This window comes from Nicotiana attenuata, chromosome 5, assembly GCF_001879085.1.
Source record: "Nicotiana attenuata strain UT chromosome 5, NIATTr2, whole genome shotgun sequence".
Classification (NCBI taxonomy): domain Eukaryota; kingdom Viridiplantae; phylum Streptophyta; class Magnoliopsida; order Solanales; family Solanaceae; genus Nicotiana; species Nicotiana attenuata.
The window spans coordinates 8762884-8784517 of NC_031993.1; positions in this window are offsets into that span (position 1 = coordinate 8762884).

Here is a 21634-nt window from a genome sequence, read left to right on the forward strand (position 1 = left end):
CCAAATGAACAAAACCCGTCTCAAACCCAAGCCCCAAACACCCCAACCCGGTCCAAACCCCTTTCCCACCTAAACGACGTCGTTTTGGTGGGATTTAATCAGGACCGTCGAGGTTGCTTGATCGGACGGTCCTGAAGCCCACTTCATTAAGTATTTAAGTGTCCAAACGTTACCACCCCCCCCCAGACCCCCTACCCTTCGTCTCTCTCACACCCTAACATAGAGACTCTGACGCCGCCGTCCTCCGCCGTCCTCCGCCGTCCGTCGCCGGCCGGAAATTGCCTCTGCCGGCGGCGAGTCTCCAATGACCCCCAAAATTTCACCATGGCTTCCTCTTCACCTCCCCATTCTGGATCCAGGCCTATTTTCCTTCGAATCCCTCCTGAACTTGTCGAATATTCGAAATAGTGGCCGCCGGCTCCGCCGTGTCCGGCGGCGCCACCTCCAAACCTTACCAAATTATCACCCTATGGCCTCCTCACCCTCCTCTTTCCGAATCCACCATCAATAGCCTTCGAGTCTCACCCGAAGTTCTCAAATTTTAAATCGAAGAAGGGCAGAACCCTAGGCGTCGAAGTTGTTTGAATTCTTCCCAATTCCCTCAGTCTAGAGTTTGATTCGAGTCACGAAATAATGTTTTCGTTTGTTCTTGGTGAAGAACAAGCGTGTAACATCATTCCGAGGCTCGAATCGGAGTCCAGCCTTATTCAACCTTGCATAGGTGAGTTTTTCTATTTTTCCTTTATTATTCGAAATTCCTTGTTGTTAAAAATTAGTATAAACATAGTTTTTTTTTCTTTTTTCTGTTAATCCATTCATACATGTTTCCTTTAGGCTTTATTGTCTTGTTCTTGCAGTAATCAGTATTCTAAATCTTTTTTTTAATTTAGTTAGTTTAAATTTTTGATTTCTTCTCTGTTCGTATTGACTTAGTGTTGTTGATTAATTGATTCCCGTTTAATTGATAATATCCCAATAGTAGTTTAATTTGAACTCTCTGGGATTAATTTAGGATTAAAAAATAGGTTTAGTTCAATTTTTGTACTTTTGAATGTTGTTTGATTATTACTGCTCATTTCCAGGCCCTTATTAGTTAACCATGGTCATGTTGACCAAGTTAAGAGGGGTTAGGGTTAGTACAGCCTAGGTTAGTAATTTTGGAATTGAGTTAGGGGTAATATAGGCATTCTACAATGAAAGAATCTTGCAGTAACTGAATTGGAACCCCCTAGAACCTTCTAGATTGGGGTTTTAATTTAAAATTCAGGAACTTGGTAGTATTACTTGACCAACAAGGCATGAAATGAGGGGTCTAATTAGCTGAAAACAGAAAAATAAAAGGACCAAAGGCTAAAAAACCTGAGGTCTGAGCTGCCCTAGTAACTTGCCTATAAAGGCATTGTTACTTAGAGCTGAAGTTTGATTTTGGAAGCATTAAAAAAATACTAAAAAGTTTTTGCAAACTTGAAGCAACCAAAATTCCAAAAAATCACTATTCCATTGAAGTTTTTAGGGTAATCTTAAAGCTCTAAGTCCTGAATTGAAGTTCCAGCTTACCTATGGTGGAAAAATGGTTTAAATTTCCTTGTGTTTTGTTAGTCGAAGTTCCAGAAGTTCCTGGGGCCATTTTCAAGTTGAATTTGATTCGTTCGAGCTTGGTTTTTGGGGTTTACTAGTGTTGTTCATTTAAAACTAACTACTGGGCTGCATAGTATCATTTCTGGGGTTTTGAAATTAATTCTAAATTGCTGCTGACTGCTGATCGCTACTGCTAACTCTGCCTTCCTTTTATTTTCCTCAATTTCCAGGTACATTTTGGCCTCAAATGCTGTATGAAGTATGAATCAAATATGTAATCAAATTTGAGGAAAAGAGAAAACTGTTACACATGTTCCTTTTTTTTAAAAAAATTTCATTTCATATTATAAGATTCATGTTAGATTTTCTTAGTTTTATCTAGTGTATCTCAAAAACTTGCAAATATGTCTGTTTAATTTAGGCTCCATAGCAGTATGAAAGTTATATAGCATGGACAAATTGTTATTTTTAATAAGAGGACTGTGAATTCATGAACGCCTATCCTAGTAGTGTTAATTCTGACTCACTGTAATGGTAGTAGTGTTAGCAGTATCAATTCATACCTGTTGGAGTTTGAAAGGTTTAGTATGGCAGTAATTGGTCCAGTGTTTGAGACTTGAGATCAGGGAATTAGAATTCTGAAATATGTACATTTTCTTTAGTTCGAAGATGCTTAATCTCTGCAGTTTTGTTGCTGAATCCCATAAATGCTTGTAGTGATTCACTAGCTTAAACATGATTTAAATAGGAAATTTGACTTTAAAATTAGTAGTTGTTTGATTTAATGAATCTGAATTTTTCATTTGTTACAAAATTTGTTAAGCCTGGTTTTGAAATAAGTTCAGCATTTGAAACCCAATTGAGGCCCAGCTGTGGTTGGGCCTGTCTTTGAACTAATGGAATGCAACAAACCAGCTGCCAAGCAAACGAAAATGGGCCAGTTCTTAAGGGCCCAAAATATTGAGTGGTTTTCAGCTAAGGCCCAACGTGAGGCTGCTTCCTATAAAAGCTGGCTGAAGTTTCCTCAGGCCTGGGCCAAATTTTCAAGGCCCAAAATGCTGGAGGCTGGAATTCCTTTAAGATCATTAGGATTAATTTTGTAACATAAATTCGGGTTCTCAAGTTAGGTAACGGGCTCAAACTAAGAGGTTTTTCCTTTTGTTTGAATCCGGACTTGAACTTGAGGTGCGGATTTTATAATTAACTAAGGCTCTTTAGAGACAAAATTAAATAGAAAATCATAGTTTGCTTTAGGTTGGCCTTTAAATAACGAAACGAGGTGCGCCCCGCCAAACAAAATGCATAAATTGCGTGGCCCTCTTTAAATACTTATATTAAAATACTTAGAATTCGGGACGTGTCGTTTAGCGAATTTTCACGGCCTCCCGCAAAGACAATAACATGTTAGTTGCTTTAGGCGCGCTTTTAATAATTTTACCTTCCTAAATACGGGTGTGCATTTCATGCAACCCAAATTCAAATCCCAAAACGTTGAATAAGAACGTGTCGAGGATCCGGGTGCATTTCATGTGACGTGATCCAAAAACACGTTTTTAAACGACGTTCACTTTCTTAAAATTTATTAACTAAAAGCGGTAAATATTTTAAAATTGCACTATAGGATTAAACATGTATAAAAATCAGATTTTAGCCATTTATAATTATTTAAGCGACCGTGCTAGAACCACGGGATCCGGGGGTGCCTAACACCTTCCCTCAGGTCAACAGAATTCCTTATTTAGAATTTCTGGTTCGCAGACTCCAAATGGGAAGTCGATAATTTTCCTCGATTTGGGATTTAAGCTAAACCGGTGACTTGGGACACCAAAAGCCAATCCTTTCCCAAGTGGCGACTCTAAAAAACAAATAAATAATCCCATTTCGAATAATGTCACTTTAAATGGAAAAACTCCCCTATACATTATCCTTCGGGGTAGGTGTGTAAAAAGGAGGTGTGACAGCAAGGGCACACAATATTCAAAACAACAACATAAGCCCGGCAAGGGCACACAATATCCATAACAACAAAATAAGCCCGGCAAGGGCACACAATATCATAGTATGAATACAACATACTCCTACAGCCACCCTCAACTAAAAATATTCCAGTGTCCTCACCGCACAATATCAAATATAAAGCACAAATAGTTTGAGGGTCTCCCTGGGGTATGCATTAGACTAGAAGACTGTGGGAGGATGGCTGATCAATGCTGTGCTGAACTCGTAGCCTCATCACCATCAGTCCCATCATCATCATCACCATCACCATCACCAGCAGCTTCTGACATGAAGGAGTATTCCTCACTATCATCTTTATCCCCCACTGGTATCTTCTTGCGTGGCTGCGCCCATTTGAAGATGGCCTTTATGCCTCTCCACATTTTGATCATGAACTTGCTCTTCTTCTTGTTCTTCTCCTTCTCCTTCTTGAAGTCTGACTGGAGATCTGCATGCGCCTTGGCCAAGTTGCCGTAGGCTATCTCAAGTCTGGTAACTGACGCTGCCATCTTCTCATGAGACTCTTTTTGACTCTTCTGCGCATCTAAGTAACTCCTCATTTCTTCCATGGAGAAGTACGAAGGCCCAGGCTGGAAGGATGAGGGCCCACTCGGAAGCTGTGACACTAACTCCCGGATGGATGCAAGCTCGGAGTTTAGCACCCCAAATGGTCCCTTAGGTGCAGCTGCCTGTGAAGATGACTCTGAACCAACAGCCGTGGTGGTGACCTTCCTTTTCTTGCTTTTGACTGCACTACCCTCTCCTGTCATTCTCAGTGGGTGAAAAGGTTTATCAGCTGGTAACCATCGATCGGTGCTACGCACCTCAACCTCTGCCCTCATGCATAACTATGTGATCAACGAAGGGAACATCATCCCTGCATCCTTGTCCGGCAAATTCTCCCTCAGCTCCCGCAGGATATAGTAACCGACATTCACAGGAATGTCGTCCAGGATGCAAGCAATGATCAATGCCCTGGTGTAGGAGACATCTGAGATGTTTCCACAAGGAGACACCCTGTTGCAGAGGATGTGCAGCCATATTTTAGCTTCAGCTGTGAAGTCAATTGACTTCAACCCTTTTCTCCTATTTCCCTATTTTGCTCTCATGCTTGGGGGGTAGAGTTTGGAGACAAGCCATTCCCCGTTGTCGCACTGGTCTTTCTCTTGCACCGGCTCAATTGGATAGTTATGAATCCCAAGGGTGTCATTTATCTGTTCTATCCCAAACCTTGCCAATTTTCCTCTAATGATGAGTTGTGGGTTGGAAAAGTCTATGCGCTTAAGATTGGCATAGAATTTGCGAACCCACTCCTCATTAGCTTTGGATGGAGTGGGAATGAAGCATGACCATCCGGAGGCATGGAGACAGGCATAGAAATCTGGGAGCTTCTCGGCCAATTTTTCCTCGTTGATTCCCTTTTCAAGCACTATCCTTTTGGTGACGAGGTTGTCATAATATCTGCGCTGACAGTCAACCGACATGAAGCGTGAGTTATCAAATGATTCCTCAACCTCCTCCTCAATTTCATGTTGTTGTGGGGCATTTTCGTTCATGTTCGGGTCCATTTTAGATCAAAGTACCTTCATAAAATCAAAACAAAATCAGTCGGGCAATAGAATCATGTTAAGCAATTTAAAACACTACAATTAGGCCAAAGAATCAACTTGAACGGGCCCGGGAAGGGCCTGTTGCAAAGCTACTGGAAATTGGCAATTTGCCCAGTTTTCGCATCTATGGAAATACCCTCGCACGTGCGGTCCCGCATCTGCGTGGTGTTTGCCGCATCTGCGGTTTTCTCAAGCTTTCCAGTAACCGCACCTGCGGAACAGTCGACGCAGGTGCGAGACCGCATCTGCGGTAGAAATTTCGCATATGCGGTGCTCGTGCAAAGTTTCAAACACCCAGATTGTTTTTACATTTTTCAGTTCTTAAACCCAATTTTGGCACCTAATTTATACTCAAGACTTCTAAATTAGTGCACCACATGAAACTCTGATTCTATTGAGACCGATTTTGTGGTACTTAGCAAGAAATTTTCTTTTAAACACATCGTCGAACACCTTGCAAGCAGTGATAACCTATGCTCTTGGAATTAAAATTTGTACTCAGACTTCCCATCATTTGATTCAGCAATAGCAGCACACATACATGAACTCTCAACCAATTTCCTCACCCTGATCTCACATAAATCAGAGGGGAATGGGGAATTAGGGGGACACGGCCATGGCAGGCCTAATAAAAAAAGAAGAGAACAGAGAAGACAAAGGGAGAGGGGAGTAGATGAGAACCACGAGAAAATACCTCTGTTTTGTGTGAGTGCAGTAGAATTCCCGACAATGGAGGTTTTGGAGTATGTTAGAGATGGGGGAGTTTAGGGCTGGGAGAATAGAGCAGAAAATACCTGAGAAATTGATAGATCTATTTTATTTTAACACCTGCTCGATTTCTGCATCTGCGGTGGTATACCGCTTCTGCGACGTCGCTTGTGCGGCCACAAAAAAGCATCTGCGCAAGAGGGAACTTCTGTGGTACGAATCACGCTTCTACATGAGCGCATCTGCGAGAAAAGTTTCGCAGATGCGGTTACACCAGATAACTGGTGCCCAGAATTGCAGCTACTGTTTTGTGCCATTCCGACGTCCCAAACTCCTTAATTCAACTCCAAAAAATCTGAAACTTAGCAAATTAGTCAAAAATAATATACTAAGCTATTCTAAAAAATAAATTTTCAAAAAATGACTAATAATTTTGAAAAACGATGGGTTTCCTCCCACCAAGCGTCGCCTTTAACGTCGTGGCACGACGCAAAATAACTTTACCACTTTTCTCGCCACTTGGACGATATGAATTGGGCACCCAACTTGGAATCAAGCTTGTGACCACGAGCGGTGGGGGGTGGTAAGTCGATGATCAAGCCAAGCCTTAAATTCTTCATTTTGCACTTCTTGGCTCTCTTGTGAGGAATGTCATTTTGCTTTCTTGTTCCCTCAAATTGTAGGATGTATGGTATGAGTTTTTCCTCCTCGCAGTCCTTCGTTGATTCGTGTAGTTCAACTTCCATATCACCACACAATTCCAATGTTGAAAAATGCTTGGAATGTGACTTCAAACCTCCAACTTGCAATTTTTTCCAGATTTTGACATCCTTTCCCCCCCCCCCCCCGAACTAGAGTCAATCTCAACCAACTTTTCCTTTTACACCGGATGAGTCTAATTCCATATTTTTCTTGGCATCATTAACACTCATGGAGTCGGTTGGCGGATGTTCAATTCTTGACTCCTCAAAGTAGAGTTCACTTTCTTCCTCGAAATCGGACTCTTCTTGACTTCCTTCCACACTCTCAAGTTGGTGGGTATAGTGAGTCTCAACCAATATTTTCATTTGAGCTCCCAAAGTGCGGATATGTTCATCATTGTGAGTCAAGCTTTGTTTCAAGTCCTCGAGTGCAAAGTTGTGCTTCTCCTCATTTGCAAGAATGGTCTCCAACATGAGCATCATCTTCTCATTTTGAGCATTTGAGAGCTCTTCTTGGTTTTGATCAACTGCCAAGGAAGGATTTTCGGCTTCAACCTCCAAGGAAAATTCTTGGCTATCATTAACTTCCGAGGATTTTTGGACCTCTAATGCTTCAAGCATTTCTCCCATTTGTGAGTGCAACCTTTCAAGTGCCAAGTCATTTTGGAGACTATTTTCCAAAAGCTCTTCCAAGGCACTTTGTTCTTTGTTTCCTCCTTCAATTAGGCATTCCAACATGAGCTTGAACTCTCCATTTTGACCATGCTCAACTTCTTCTACTTCCATAGCCCTATAATTTTCATCACAAAAAATAGAATCATCATAGCAGGGGCTTGGGGAAGGGAAGGACAAATAAGCACAATAGTCCCAATGACCATTTTGACAACCACACTTATCATAAATACTCCACTCATGGGTTTGAGATTGTGCGCACAATTCACCCCTGGGAGAATTTAAACAATTTTGCCACGAGTGTGGTCCTCCATAATAAGGACAAGGGTCATCAAAGTATGAACAACTACCATCCGACCAATTTTCATTATATGATGCCATTTTTCAAAAATAAGAATATAAACAAGAAAAATAGACCAAGGTAAGAAAAATAATTACACAAATATTCACAAGTTTGGACCAAAGCACTTACGCTTATTTCTCGAACAACCTAAATTATGCCAAATTGTTCCCCGGCAACAGCGCCAATTTTGATGATGTCCAAATCCACTGCTAATAAGTAAATTGACACGGTCCCATGCAATATAATTTACCCAACCATGAGTCAGGGTCGAATCCCACAAAGAACAATATGTAGGCGATTAGGAATGTAAGAGGATTATCACTTATGATGCAATGCCAAACACTAAGAATTTGTTTTGAGAAAATGTTTATACCTAATTGCGGAAATGTAAACTAACCTAGAAAGCAAGTAAAATGATCAATGGCTACAAGAATGAATGCATCGGGAATTACACTCAAGTAACGATCCAATGTATTTCATGATTTAACAAAATGAGCAAGTTTATGTTAACTAGCCACGGGTAATAATTCTATATTAGCTTCTTCCAAAGACTAACAAGACTTCCTAATTGAATTATCCCTAAAACAATTAAGAGATTAAGCACCCCCGGATATGGCTACAAGTAGTTCAATCCTATCCCTAGGTAGAATCTATAAAATGAGGGTTAACGTCTCAAGTTCTTGTTAATTAATCTTTCCCAACCCTAAATTATCTTTTCCAAAATTAATTCGGAGTAGATGGGCGAGTCCTAGGGTTAGCTAATCCCTTTGGAAACATTAAAGAACAAGAATAATTAAAGAAACAATAACTCACTTCATAAATGAAAATCATTCAATACATAAGCACAACAAGGTATTTAATCCACACTTTAATTATGAATATTTTCATAAACAAGATTCAAGTGTTAGAAATAAATACTACACACTTAAATATTCAATACAAAGCAAGGAAATGAAGAAATAAATATAAATGGGTAAGAAATCCTTAACCACAAGCTTGAAATCTTCAAAACCCAAGTGTGTGTGCAAAAACCTAGCTTCCACCTTGTTCTCTCTTGTTCTAGGAACTGAAAATTATGCCAAAGATTCTCCAAAATTGTAACGACCCGACCGGTGATTTTGAGATTTTGCACTTTGCTCGCCAGTTCTCGGGCATGACTTGCCCCGTGTAGTGTATTATGACTTATGTAAATCGTTGGTTTTGGTTTTCAGGGTGATCAGAATGAATTTGGAAGAATAGTTCTCAGTTTGAAGCTTGAAATTTGAAAGGTTTGACCAAGATTTGACTTGTTAGTATATGAGCTCGAATTGGAATTTTTATGATTTTGTTAGCTCCGTTAGGTGATTTGAGACTTAGGAGTGTGATCGGAATGTGTTTTGGAGGTCCGGAGTAGATTTAGGCTTGAATTGGCGAAATTGAGTTTTTGGCGTGTTCCGGTTGATAGGTGAGATTTTGATATAGGGGTCAGAATGGAATTTCGGAAGTTGTAGTAGCTTCGTTATGTCATTTGTGACGTGTGTGCAAAATTTCAGGTCATTCGGACGTGGTTTGGTTGGATTTTTTATCAAAAGCGTAATTTGGAAGTTCTTGAAATTCTTAGGCTTGAATCCGATGTGTTTTGGTTGATTTGATGTTGTTTGAGGTGTTTTGAAGATTGGTACAAATTTGAATAAGGTTTTGGGATACGTTGGTGCCTTTGGTTGAGGTCCCGGGGGCCTCGGGTGAGTTTCAGGTGGTTAAACGGATGAAATTACATATTGAGGTGTTACAGATTTTGCATCAGGTTAGTTGCAGACCTTTTGTTCTATGCGATCGCGTATATAGGATTGCGATCGCATAGACTTAGTTGAGGGCTGAGGCAGAGTAGCCTTACATGATCGCGTGGAGTGGGTTGCGATCGTGTAGGTCTGTGTGTTGTATCTTTGCATTCGCGTGATCCCAGTTGCTATCGCATAGGTTTGAGTGCTAAGGATTCGCGATCGCGTGTTGTCTTGTGCGATCGCGTAAGGTTAAATGGGGGAGTCAGCATTTTATGCTTCGCGATCGCGTGGCTTTATCCGCGATCGCAGTGAAGTAAGTTTAATAGCTGGGCAGAATGTTTTAAAAGCTCATTTCCGCGAATTTGAGGCTAAGTTCCTCCATTGTTTGTCGATTTTGAAGCTTTTTGAAGAGGATTGAAGAGGGATTCGAGGGGAATCACCTGAAGGTAAGATTTTTTAACTCAATACTCGATAATTATGTGAATTCCACCTAGTAAATCATGGAAATTAAGCCAAAAGGTGAAGAATTAGGGCTTGGAAATTTAGATTTTTGATTGAGGATTTGATGGACCATTTGAGGTCGGATTTCTAAACTTTTGATATGTATGAACTCGTGGGGAGATGAGAAATCTATTGATGTAAAAACTATTGAATTCCGAGATGTGGTCCCGGGGCCCGGGTTTGAACAATTTCGGGATTTTTGATATAAATTGGATATTTTTGAGTGGGCTTTGTTCCCTTAGCATATTTTAATGGTTATGTACTGATTGTGGCTAGATCTGGAGCATCAGGAGGTCGATTCGTGAGGGCAAAGGCATCGCGGGCTAGAGTTTGAACCGGATCGAGGTGAGTAATGACTTTAAATGTTGTCTGGAGGGTATGAAACCCCGGATTGCACATCGTGGTGATATATTGAGGTGACGCACACGCTAGATGACGAGCGTGGGGTCGTGAACTGTTGGGGATTGTGACTTAGTCCATCCCAAATGATTGTTTTACCGCATATTTGATTAAAAACTATTTTCTATCACTATGTTTTGGGCTAAATGCCATATTTGGGCTTTGTGCCAGCTATTTGGACCCTTAGGGGATTTTTACTGATATTTCCTCACTATTTGACTTTATTCTCGTACTCAGTCATGTTATATACCACTGTTTTCATAAATCAGCCATGCTTACTCTGTTTAAATACAATAAATGATATTTTTGAATGATAATTGGGCTGAGCATCATGTTTTACTGTTGCCCGAGCGGCTTATGAGATTCTGACTGAATAAAGCCGAAGGCCTGTGTTTGCGAGGATACGCTGATTTATGATTTTGAGGCCGAGGGCCTGAGATATTGTATGCCACGAGGTGGCTTGTTGATTATGAGGCCAAGTGCTTGAGATTTGTACGCCACAAGGTGGCTTGTGATTGATATGAGGCCGAGAGCCTATTGATGATGCCACGAGATGGCTTGATATTGCGCTTGGGTCGTAAGGGGCCTCTCCCGGAGTCTGTACACCCCCAGTGAGCGCGGGTACCCAGTGTGATGATTCTGTTTATTATGTGAGGCCGAGGGCCAGATTGATTATGCCACGAGATGGCTTGTTATTGCGCTTGGGCCGTATGGGGCCCCTCCAGGAGTCTGTACACCCCAGTGAGCGCGGGTACCCATTGTGATATGAGATTTAGCCCGAGGGGCTGGTATTGTTCCATGTGTTTGCCCGAGGGGCTGGTATTGTTCCATGTGTTTGCCCGAGGGTCTGGAATTGTTCCATGTGTTTGCCCGAGGGGTTGGTATTGATCCATGTGGTTGCCCGAGGGGCTGTTTCTGTTGGTATTATGCCTGAGGGGCTGATTCTGTTGATATTGTGCCCGAGGGACGGTTCTTATGTGTTATCTTTCTAGTGCCTGTCATTTACTTGCTTAACTGCTAAAAAGGCATTTTGAAGAAGCTTAAATTGAACTAATGTGACTTTACATATTTTCATTGTTTCACTACTTTTACTGCTTCTTTATAGCCTGTTGATGTGCCTTTACGCGATTTCTTATTACTCAGACTGCATTTATTATTATTACTCATTGAGTTAGAAGTACTCACTTTACTCCATGCACCTTGTGTGCAGATTCAGGTATTTTTGAACCCTGTAGCGGGTATTGGTTGCTCAGAGGCAGAGTCATCGGAGTTTAGCAAGGTAGCTGCCCGACATTCGCAGCACTGCTTTTCTCTCTCTCGATTACATTAGACTGTATTTAGTACATTTTTTACTCTAGTTGTATTCGAACCTTAGTAGATGCTAATGACTAGTGACACCCTGATGTCGGGCTGTGTTGGTTTTTAGTTCCGCAACTTAAACTGTTATTTTGAGATTTTATTTATATTAAAGACTTGGTATTTATTATTTTAACTGCTTAAAGTGAATTGGAAGTGTGTCGGCTGGCCTTGTCTTCACGAGAGGCGCCATCACGACCGGGTTTGGGTTTAGGGTGGTGACAAGTTAGTATCAGAGCCTAGGTTACATAGGTCTCACGAGTCATGAGCAGGTTTAGTGGAGTCTCGCGGATCGGTACGGAGACGTCTGTATTTATCCTCGAGAGGCTGCAGAACCTTTAGGAATAAACATCACATTCTTGAACTCTTATCGTGCGTCCTTGATCCAGCTTGAAATGTAACTATTTGAATTCCTTCCACGCGTTCGTATGTGCGCATGAGCGCTCAGTATCAGATGTGCATCGATGTCTTGTGATTCCCTGATCGAGGGGCAAGATGTGATCTCTGTGGGTTGATATTGGGCCAGTCTGGAGAACTTGAGGCCGGATTTTTGCCTATAGCTTGAGCACTGAGGTGCTGATTATGTGAGCCATGTTATTTTAACTTATATATTCGGTAGTGCCCCTATTAGTAGAAGTGATGGCTGGATAGTTACGTGATGAGTGTGATGTGACTGCGAGATCTATTCATATGATGTAGAAGCGACGAGAAGGGTCTGCTGGAGGATAGAAGAACTATTAGGTGCTTGATTTCCATCTTGATTCGAGGTATAACCCCGAGTTATGGGGGTGTGAAGAATCTTTCATGTTTCTTAGTTGGGAGTGAAGTAAATTTCATGTTGCGGTGTGAGTTCAGACTCAGGAAGACTAAGTGACTGCGTAATGTTTATGACGGTGGAAGGTATACAGAAAGGTTAGTTGGAGGCAAAGCAGGTGGGTTATCTCCTGCGGAGCGTTCTGAGGTTGTGTGATCCTTACGTTGTCGGTTAGAAGATCTCATCTACAAGTGAAATATAGGTGTGGGAATTTAAATTTGGGTCGCTTAGGAGAGTGGGTTTAACTGTTATGAGAGTGAATGCGAGATTTGCGGGAGATTTAAAGTACCAGATGGTATGTGTTTCACGAGCTTATGAAGGATTGAGTTTAATCTCACTATAGTATTATGGTAGCAATAGAGTATATGCGTTATGAGTTATTGTGTGTGTTTTGATCTATGGCTTCGAGCCAAGTGGGGGAGTCTGCTAATGATTAGTTGGTTGCACGGTTATGTGCTATGTCGGTTCCAGTTTGAGGCATACGGGTGAACCGATTATGGCTTACGGAGATTGAGACCGAGGATGGCTCGAGTAAAGGGGAATTTTTTTTACAAAGGTTACGTCATGCTTTATAAGGTGTATGAGAATCACGGAATGTCTTAATTGACTATTGGTAAAGGGTGTGCGGTGCATGGAATAGGAAGTTGCTTGGTTGCATTAAGGTAGGGCTACACTCTGCGATGTCGGAGTGCTAATGAGGCACATGTTGTTCGGTTTGTTTGATCAGGCTAATTGCAGTTCGAGTAGAGTGAGTGACTCTAGGGAATGGTTCTAATGTGTTCAAAATTCCACATATAATAATTGGAGATTTTCAAGTTGTACAATTGGCTAGAAACTGAGGTTGCACTGGAAGGTGTCAAGACTTGTGTCATTTCTATATCGATTATGGGATTCTATACATCAGTATTAGGAAGGTAATGTCTATAGATTCACATTAAGTCCTTTCAGGGTAGGTATTTTTAATGTGGTGCTTTTGGGAACATTTAAAAGAGTATTCATCGGGTTGTGAGCCTTAGACTGTGTGGTATTATGCTTGGGTCTCTTGGGTGAGTCTGGGTTGAGGAATTGTGATGCTATAGCAAGAAGCAGTATCAAGTGAAAGGTAAATCAGAAGGAAACTCGGATAGATGGGATAGTTTGGTAGAATGCCGAATCGGTATGGCAAGGATATGATTAGTTCTTTGGATGTTTACGAGGTAATGAGCTTCTACAGGTGTTTCACGGCAATGCTCTTAGGTTTTAGTGGCCTGCGTAGCTTGGTTGAGTTAGAAGGATTCAGTCATGTCAGCTTTGGTTTTGTCAAAAAGGGAGACAGAGAGTTCTTGATGACTCCTACTGCGGTTAGAGATGCGTTTTTTCTCCGAGTGTAAGAAGCATGGAATGTGTAGTGATTTTCTTCTGAATGGGATCAATGGAAAGTTCTTGGTTGGTTGAGTACATAGTTGCTTGTGGCTCGAAAGGATATGAAATTCTCATGTTATTTCAGGATGGTTTGGTATATGCGGTATGTGTGGAGGATTGAGATTTGCGTGTGTAAGGTTACGGTTCAGTTCTGAATGGAAGGTCATAAAATTCTTAGGCAGCACGGGCAGTTTCAGATAATTAGAGAAATGAGCTTCAGATGATTAGGGGAATGATCTTCAGGTGATTGAGGAAATGGTATTACTAATTGGGGTGATTTGACGATGGCATATGTTTCAGAAAAAGGCAATGTGATTAAGTTGATGGTACTTCATTAGTATTGCGGCACTTTCTTGTTGGATCGACTGCTGATGTTCGGGTTTGCTTGGTGGTACATAAGGATCATATGAGTATCTCTCATGGGAATGATTAGGTATTAGAGGTCTGTTGTATACTCGGACGATGGAATTGGGATCGTATATGGTGATTCGTGTGCTATATGGAGTTGGAGACCGGAAGTTCTCATGTTCAGGCTATGTTGTGGTTGTGGGTCGTGTGTATCGGCACTGTTTACTGACTATCAGGGTTTGGAGACCGGAGTGGGTCTTTTGTTGCTTGACATGTTAGATTTTGGATGTGATATTATGTGTGGACTGGTGAGTGTTGTGTCATTCTGAACTATTACGCTAAGGCGGCGATGTTGGCTATGCCGGGAATGCCACGGATTGAGTGGCAAGGTTCGACAGATTATGTTCTTAGTAGGGTGGTTTAATATTTCGAAGACCCAGCGGATGGCTGGGAAGGATTGTCTTTCTTATTTGGGCTTTTGTGATGGATGTCAGTGTAGAGACTCCTACCATTGATTCAGTTCCGGTGGTGAGGGACTTTTCGGATGTGTTCTTGTGGCCAGGTATGTCGCCGGGCAAGGTTGTTGATTTTGGTATTGATTTGGTGCCGGGCACCGTATCGTATGGCACCGGCAAAGTTAAAGGAGTTGAGGGAGTAGATTTAGGGTTTCCTTGAAAAGGGGTCCGTTGGCAGGCCAATGTGGATGTGTGTTCTAACTTGAGTCAACCTGCTTGGCTCCGAGTTGTAATGTTGAGGGATGTGTTGATTCGATTGTTATTGAGCTTATCAGTGATCTGGGGAGATCTATGAGTTACCTTTCTGTGTTGCGAGGCGTTATGATTTGTTGGTTATTGGCACATAGGGTGTGGTTCTATGGGGTTTCATGGTGGAATTCGAGCGAGAAGAGTAATTGGGTGTTGCTCGGTAAATGACGTATCGGTTATGTCCGTTCGGGTTTGTGTGGTGTATGTTATTTTCTTCACCGTGGGTATGATGATTTGCTTTGGTTCCGGACATCAAATTGCGCGTGGTTGTCAATTTCGAGCATAGTGACTTGAGGTGTTTCATGCGGACTAGTGTTTGGATAGGATTGCACATTGCAGAGAGGTTATGTGTAGGTATGACCCTTCGGGTTAGATTCGCGTATTCTATTTCTACGGCGTGTGATGGGTTCTCAGCATTTTGTTGTGGTGGTACTGGTAAGTTGGTGGTACAGCCCTTTCGTTCGAGTCGTCTTCATGATTGGAGTACATTCAGATTGTTGTTTATTGGTGCACGGATTGCACGAGTTGTGGCTTTAGATTGTACTGATGTGTCATGTCACCAGAGTAGTGGTGTTGGATTAGATGAGATCGTCGGGATCTGAAATGAGTACAACTGATTTGATCTTAGCATGTTGGAAGGATAATATCGAGGTTTGGCTCAGAAATTTGCTCTAGTCTTTGCGAACGGAGAAGTGGCTTCATGAATGGTTGATTTGAGAAATGGTTATGGCTTGTTCCGTGTTTAATTTATCATTGGCAGTATATGAAAGTGACGGAATGAGACTTTAGTTGATAAGAGGTTTTCTACTCGATATTCGGTTGTTGTGTGCAACTGCCGTGATTAGAAGTTATTGCTACCGGTGTTTTGAGTTATGTGGTATATCATGTAATTGCACCTAAGGTTACAGATATGGTTTGTTACAGCTTATTCGAACTTATTCATAGTTTAAATGTGAGATTTAGATCGTATTGAAGATTTCAGAAGTGGAAATGTGGTTCTAAGGTTTAAGGGCTAGGTTAGGATTGTGAAATTTCAGTTATATCGTATTATCGGACCTATGTGATATAGGGTGATGTGGGATCACCCCCGTGTATATGTGTGGTAAGGTTATTCGGCGATTGGTTGGCTTTTGGAACAACTCTGGGCACGTTCGAAAATGAAAGCATGTTTAAGTGGGGGAAGATGTAACGACCCGACCGGTCGTTTTGAGCTTTTACACTTTGCTCACCAGTTCTCGGGCATGACTTGCCCCGTGTAGTTTATTATGACTTATGTAAATCGTTGGTTTTGGTTTTCAGGGTGATCAGAATGAATTTGGAAGAACAGTTTTCAGTTTGAAGCTTGAAATTTGAAAGGTTTGGCCAAGATTTGACTTGTTAGTATATGAGTTTGGATTGGTATTTTTATGATTTGGTTAGCTCCGTTAGGTTATTTGAGACTTAGGAGCGTGATCGAAATGTGTTTTGGAGGTCCGGAGTAGATTTAGGTTTGAATTGGCGAAATTTAGTTTTTGGCATTTTTCGTTTGATAGGTGAGATTTTGATATAGGGGTTGGAATGGAATTTTAGAAGTTGCAGTAGCTTCGTTATATCATTTGTGACGTGTGTGCAATATTTTAGGTCATTCGGACGTGGTTTAATTGGGTTTTTGATCAAAAGCGTAATTTGGAAGTTCTTCAAATTCATAGGCTTGAATCCGATGTGTTTTGGTTGATTTGATGTTGTTTGGGGTGTTTTGAAGATTGGTACAAGTTTGACTAAGGTTTTGGGATACATTGGTGCCTTTGGTTGAGGTCCCGGGGGCCTCGGGTGAGTTTCGTGTGGGTAAACGGATGAAATTGCATATTGAGGTGTTGCAGATTTTGCTTGAGGTCTGCTGCTGACCTTTTGTTCTATGCGATGGCGTATATAGGATTTCGATCGCGTAGACTTAGTTGAGGGCTGAGGCAGAGTTGCCTTACGTGATCGCGTGGAGTAGGTTGCGATCGTGTAGGTCTGTGTGTTGTATCTTCGCGTTCGCATGATCCTAGTTGCGATCGTATAGGTTTGAGTGCTAAGACTTCGCGATCGCGTAAGGTTAAATGGGGGAGTCAGCATTTTGTGCTTCTTGATCGCGTGGCTTTATCCGCGATCGCAGTGAAGGAAGTTTAATAGCTGGGCAGAATGTTTTAAGAGCTCATTTTCGCAAATTTGAGGCTAAGTTCCTCCATTGTTGGTCGATTTTGAAGCTTTTTGAAGAGGATTGAAGAGGGATTCGAGGGGAATCACCTGAAGGTAAGATTTTTGAACTCAATACTCGATTATTATGTGAATTCCACCTAGTAAATCATGGAAATTAAGCCAAAAGGTGAAGAATTAGGGCTTGGAAAATTTAGATTTTTGATTGAGGATTTAATGGACCATTTGAGGTCAGATTTCTAAACTTTTGATATGTATGAACTCGTGGGGAGATGAGGAATCTATTAATGTAAAAATTATTGAATTTCGAGACGTGGGCCCGGGGCCCGAGTTTGAGCAATTTCGGGAATTTTGATATAAATTGGATATTTTTGAGTGGGCTTTGTTCCCTTAGCATATTTTAATGGTTATGTACTAATTGTGGCTAGATTTGGAGCATCTGGAGGTCGATTCGTGAGGGCAAAGGCATCGCGGGCTAGAGTTTGGACCGGATTGAGGTGAGTAATGACTTTAAATGTTGTCCTGAGGGTATGAAACCCCTGATTGCAGATCGTGGTGCTATATTGAGGTGATACACACGCTAGAGGACGTGCTAGATATTGACATATGGTGGGATCGGGTTGCGCGTCGCAACACACACACACACACACACACACACACACACACACACATATATATATATATATATATATATATATATATATATTATTTACTATTAATATTGTTATGGTGAAATAAGGGAGGATTTCGTATTGTTTGGTGGGATCGGGTTACGCGCCGCAACAACCTATATGTTTCCATTTCTTGAGCTGTGTTGGTTTTCCGATATTTGTATTCGAACTGCTAAAGATTGGTAATTCTGGAGGACACTGGTTTATTCTTGAGGTTGTGGTCATTATTCTTAGTTGACTATTTAATTCTATTCAGTATTTCTATTATTGTGTCATTATTATATATACTGCGTACAGGTTATTAGTGTATGTGACCCGCCTTAGCCTCGTCACTACTTCGTCGAGGTTAGGCTTGGAACTTACCAGTATATGAGGTTGGTTGTACTGATACTACACTCTGCACACTGTGCAGATTCTGAAGTCGGTCCCATCAGCGGTTATTAGCATGCTCGGATTGGACATTTGCGGAGAGTTGAGGAATGGCTGTTCAGCGTCTGCAACTCTTGGAGTCCCCATCCTCTTTCTATTAGCTGTGTATTTTCATTCAAGCAGCTTTGTAATTATTTTAGACCCTTGTATGTATTACTTTAGAAGCCCGTGCACTTGTGACACCGGGTTCAAGGATTTGTAGCAGATGTTTCATTGTTTTAGCTTTCGCATTTATATTTGGATCATTGCAGTTGAATCAGTTCCTCTTCATTAATTAATTTTAGATTGTTAAAAAGGATCAATTGCTGTAACGTTGGTTTGCCTATCAAGTGAAATGTTAGGCGCCATCTTGGTCCTGACGATGGAAATTCTGGGTCGTGACACATAGATTGATTTGAGGTCAGGGTATCATCAGCTGAAGATCCGGGACTCGGATATCCCAAATGCTGCTTTTAGGACTTGGTACGGTCAATATGAGTTCTTAATGAAGTCATTTGGGTTAGCCAACGCCCCAACAACATTAATGGACCTGATGAATAATGTATTCCATCCATATCTCGACTCTTTTGTCATCGTATTCATTAACGACATCTTGGTGTATTTCATTGTCGAGAGGAGCATGAGCAGCATTTGAGAATCGTGTTGCAAACATTGTGGGAGAAGAAGTTATATGCAAAATTTTCCAAGTGTGAATTCTGGCTTGATTTGGTTGTGTTTTTGGGTCAAGTGGTGTCTAGTGAGGGGATCAATGTAGATCCGAACAAGATTGAGGCAATTTAGATTTGGCCTAGACCGTCTTTAGCTACTGAGACTCGGAGTTTTCTTGGTTTGGCTGGGTATTATCGCCATTTTGTAGAGAGTTTCTCATCCATTGCTACACCTTTGACTAGATTGACCTAGAAGGGTACTCCATTCAGGTTGTCCGACGAGTGTGAGGAGAGCTTTCAGAAGCACAAGACTGCCTTGACCACAACTCCAGTTTTGGGTACCGTTGTAGTGTACCCATGCTACGCTTCTGCACATTTCTGTGCAGATCTAGGTACATCTGCTTGTGCCGGATGCCAGTGATCGTACAATTATTTTCAGAGATTTCAAGGTATACCTACTCAACGCTAGCAGGCCTCAGAGTCACCTTCTATTATCTTCTCATTGCAATTTATCCTATTATCAGATAATGTTGTATTAGAGATTTTAGAGCATTCTGTAGAGCTTATGACTCAGTTCCACCAGTTTTTGGGGATTATGTTATTGATGTTCCACTTTGGAGTATTTATGAGCTGTATCGATTTATTTTATTATCTCAGTTTTGTTATTTTCATTAAGCTATCAATGAATGTTAGGCTTACCCACTCTTAAAGACTAGGTGTCATCACAATATTCTAAGTTGGGAAATTGGGGTCGTGACACACCCCTAGACAGACAGGCAGTCTGAGCACACCATTCATATCTTGGAGGATATGCTATGTACCTGTGTTATGTATTTCGGGGGTTCATGGGATCAATTTCTACCGCTTGCAAAGTTCACCTACAACAACAACTACCAATCGAGTATTCAAATGGCTCCTTATAAGGCCTTATATGGGAGGCAGTATCATTCTCCAGTTGGTTGGTTTGAGCTGGGAGAGGCTATGTTGTTGGGCACTAATTTGGTTGGGGATGCCTTAGAGATCAAGTTGATTCAGGATCAGATTCGTACATCACAATCTACATAAAAGACTTATGCTGATCGGAGGGCTCGTGATGTAGAATTTATGGTGGGAGAGAAAGTTTTTCTTCGGGTTTCACCTATGAATGGTGTGATGAGATTTGAGAAGAAGGGCATGTTGAGCCCTAAGTATATTGGTCCTTTTGATATCCTTGAGATGGTTGGTGAGGTGGCCTACAAACTTGCATTTCCACTCAGCTTATTGGCAGTTCACCAAGTGTTCCATGCTTCCATGCTCTGGAAGTATTATGGTGATCCATCACATGTATTAGATTTCAGCTTATTCCAATTGGACAAGGATGTGATTTATGATGAGGAGCCGATGGCTATCTTGGATAGGCAGGTCCTGAAGTTGAGGTCAAAGAAAACCGCTTCAGTGAAGGTTGAATGGAGGGGTCATCCGGTCGAATAGGCGACTTTAGAGACCGAGCACGACATGCGGAGTTGTTATCCTCACCTTTTTGGCACTTCACGTGTGTCTTTATGCACGTTCGAGGATGAACGTTTATTTTAAGAGGGGGAATATGTAACGACCCGACTGGTCGTTTTGTGTATTTGAGCCTCATTACCCTTTTGATGCTTCACACATGTGTATTTGTGATTTTATGACTTGCGGAATTGGTTAGTCTCGTTCGGGGAAGGTTTTGTGTTGATTTGGATCTTTTGGTTCTTGGTTTAGAAGCCTATGTTGACGTTTGTAAAAATGACCCCAGAACGGTGTTTCGATGGCTCATATAGGTTCGTATTGTGAATTTGGAATTGGGCGTATACCCTGAATTGAATTCGAAGGTCCCTAGTTGATTTGGCTTGTTTTGCCGAAAGTTTGCAATTTGAGGTTTAGAAGTTTCCCTAAATTTGACCGTAGGTTGAATTTTTTTCTATCGGGCTCGGAATTTGATTTTGGGACTTGGAATAGGTTCGTTTTCCTATTTGAAATTTGTCTACAAAATTTGGTGTCGTTTGGAGTTGGTTTGGTATGGTTCGGACGTTTCGTTGCCATTCTAGAGGTTCTTGAGTTTTCTTTTGAAATTCATGCGTTCTGATCTCCGATTCATGGTTCTAGATTTTATTTTGGTATTTTATTGCGCAAGCAAGTTTAGTATGATGTTTTTAGACTTGTCTGAATGTTTTGTATGGAGCCTCGAGTGTTCATGTGAGTTTCAGATGTGTTTCGAATTGGATTGAATTCATTTTGGGTTGCTGGTGTGCTGGTGTTAGAGTTATCGCAATTGCGAGCACCAGCCTCGCAATTGCGAAGTGATAAGTAGGGGAGAAGATATCGCAATTGCGATGCCTCACTCACAATTGCGAAGTGTAGGCTAGTATGGGTAGTTTCGCAATTGAGACATCTTTGTCGCATTTGCGATGGGAGCAGGCTTTACAATTGCGAAGCCAGTGTCACATTGACTTCCCCTTAGGCTGTCAGGAGCCGCGAGTTCGTGGTTTTCTTCGCAATTACGAGAATTCGCAATTTCGATATCTGCAACTGAACAAAGGGTTGGAAAGACGGGATTTTATCTCATTTCTATTATTTTAGAACCCTAGACTCTATAGGAGGCGATTTGGAGAGGGAATTTTCGCTTACAATAATTGGGTAATTAGTCCTAATTAATTTTCAGCTATATTTCATGATTACATATGAGATTTAACATCAAATTTTTGAGAATCAAAGAGAAATTTTTGAGATTTTTATCCATG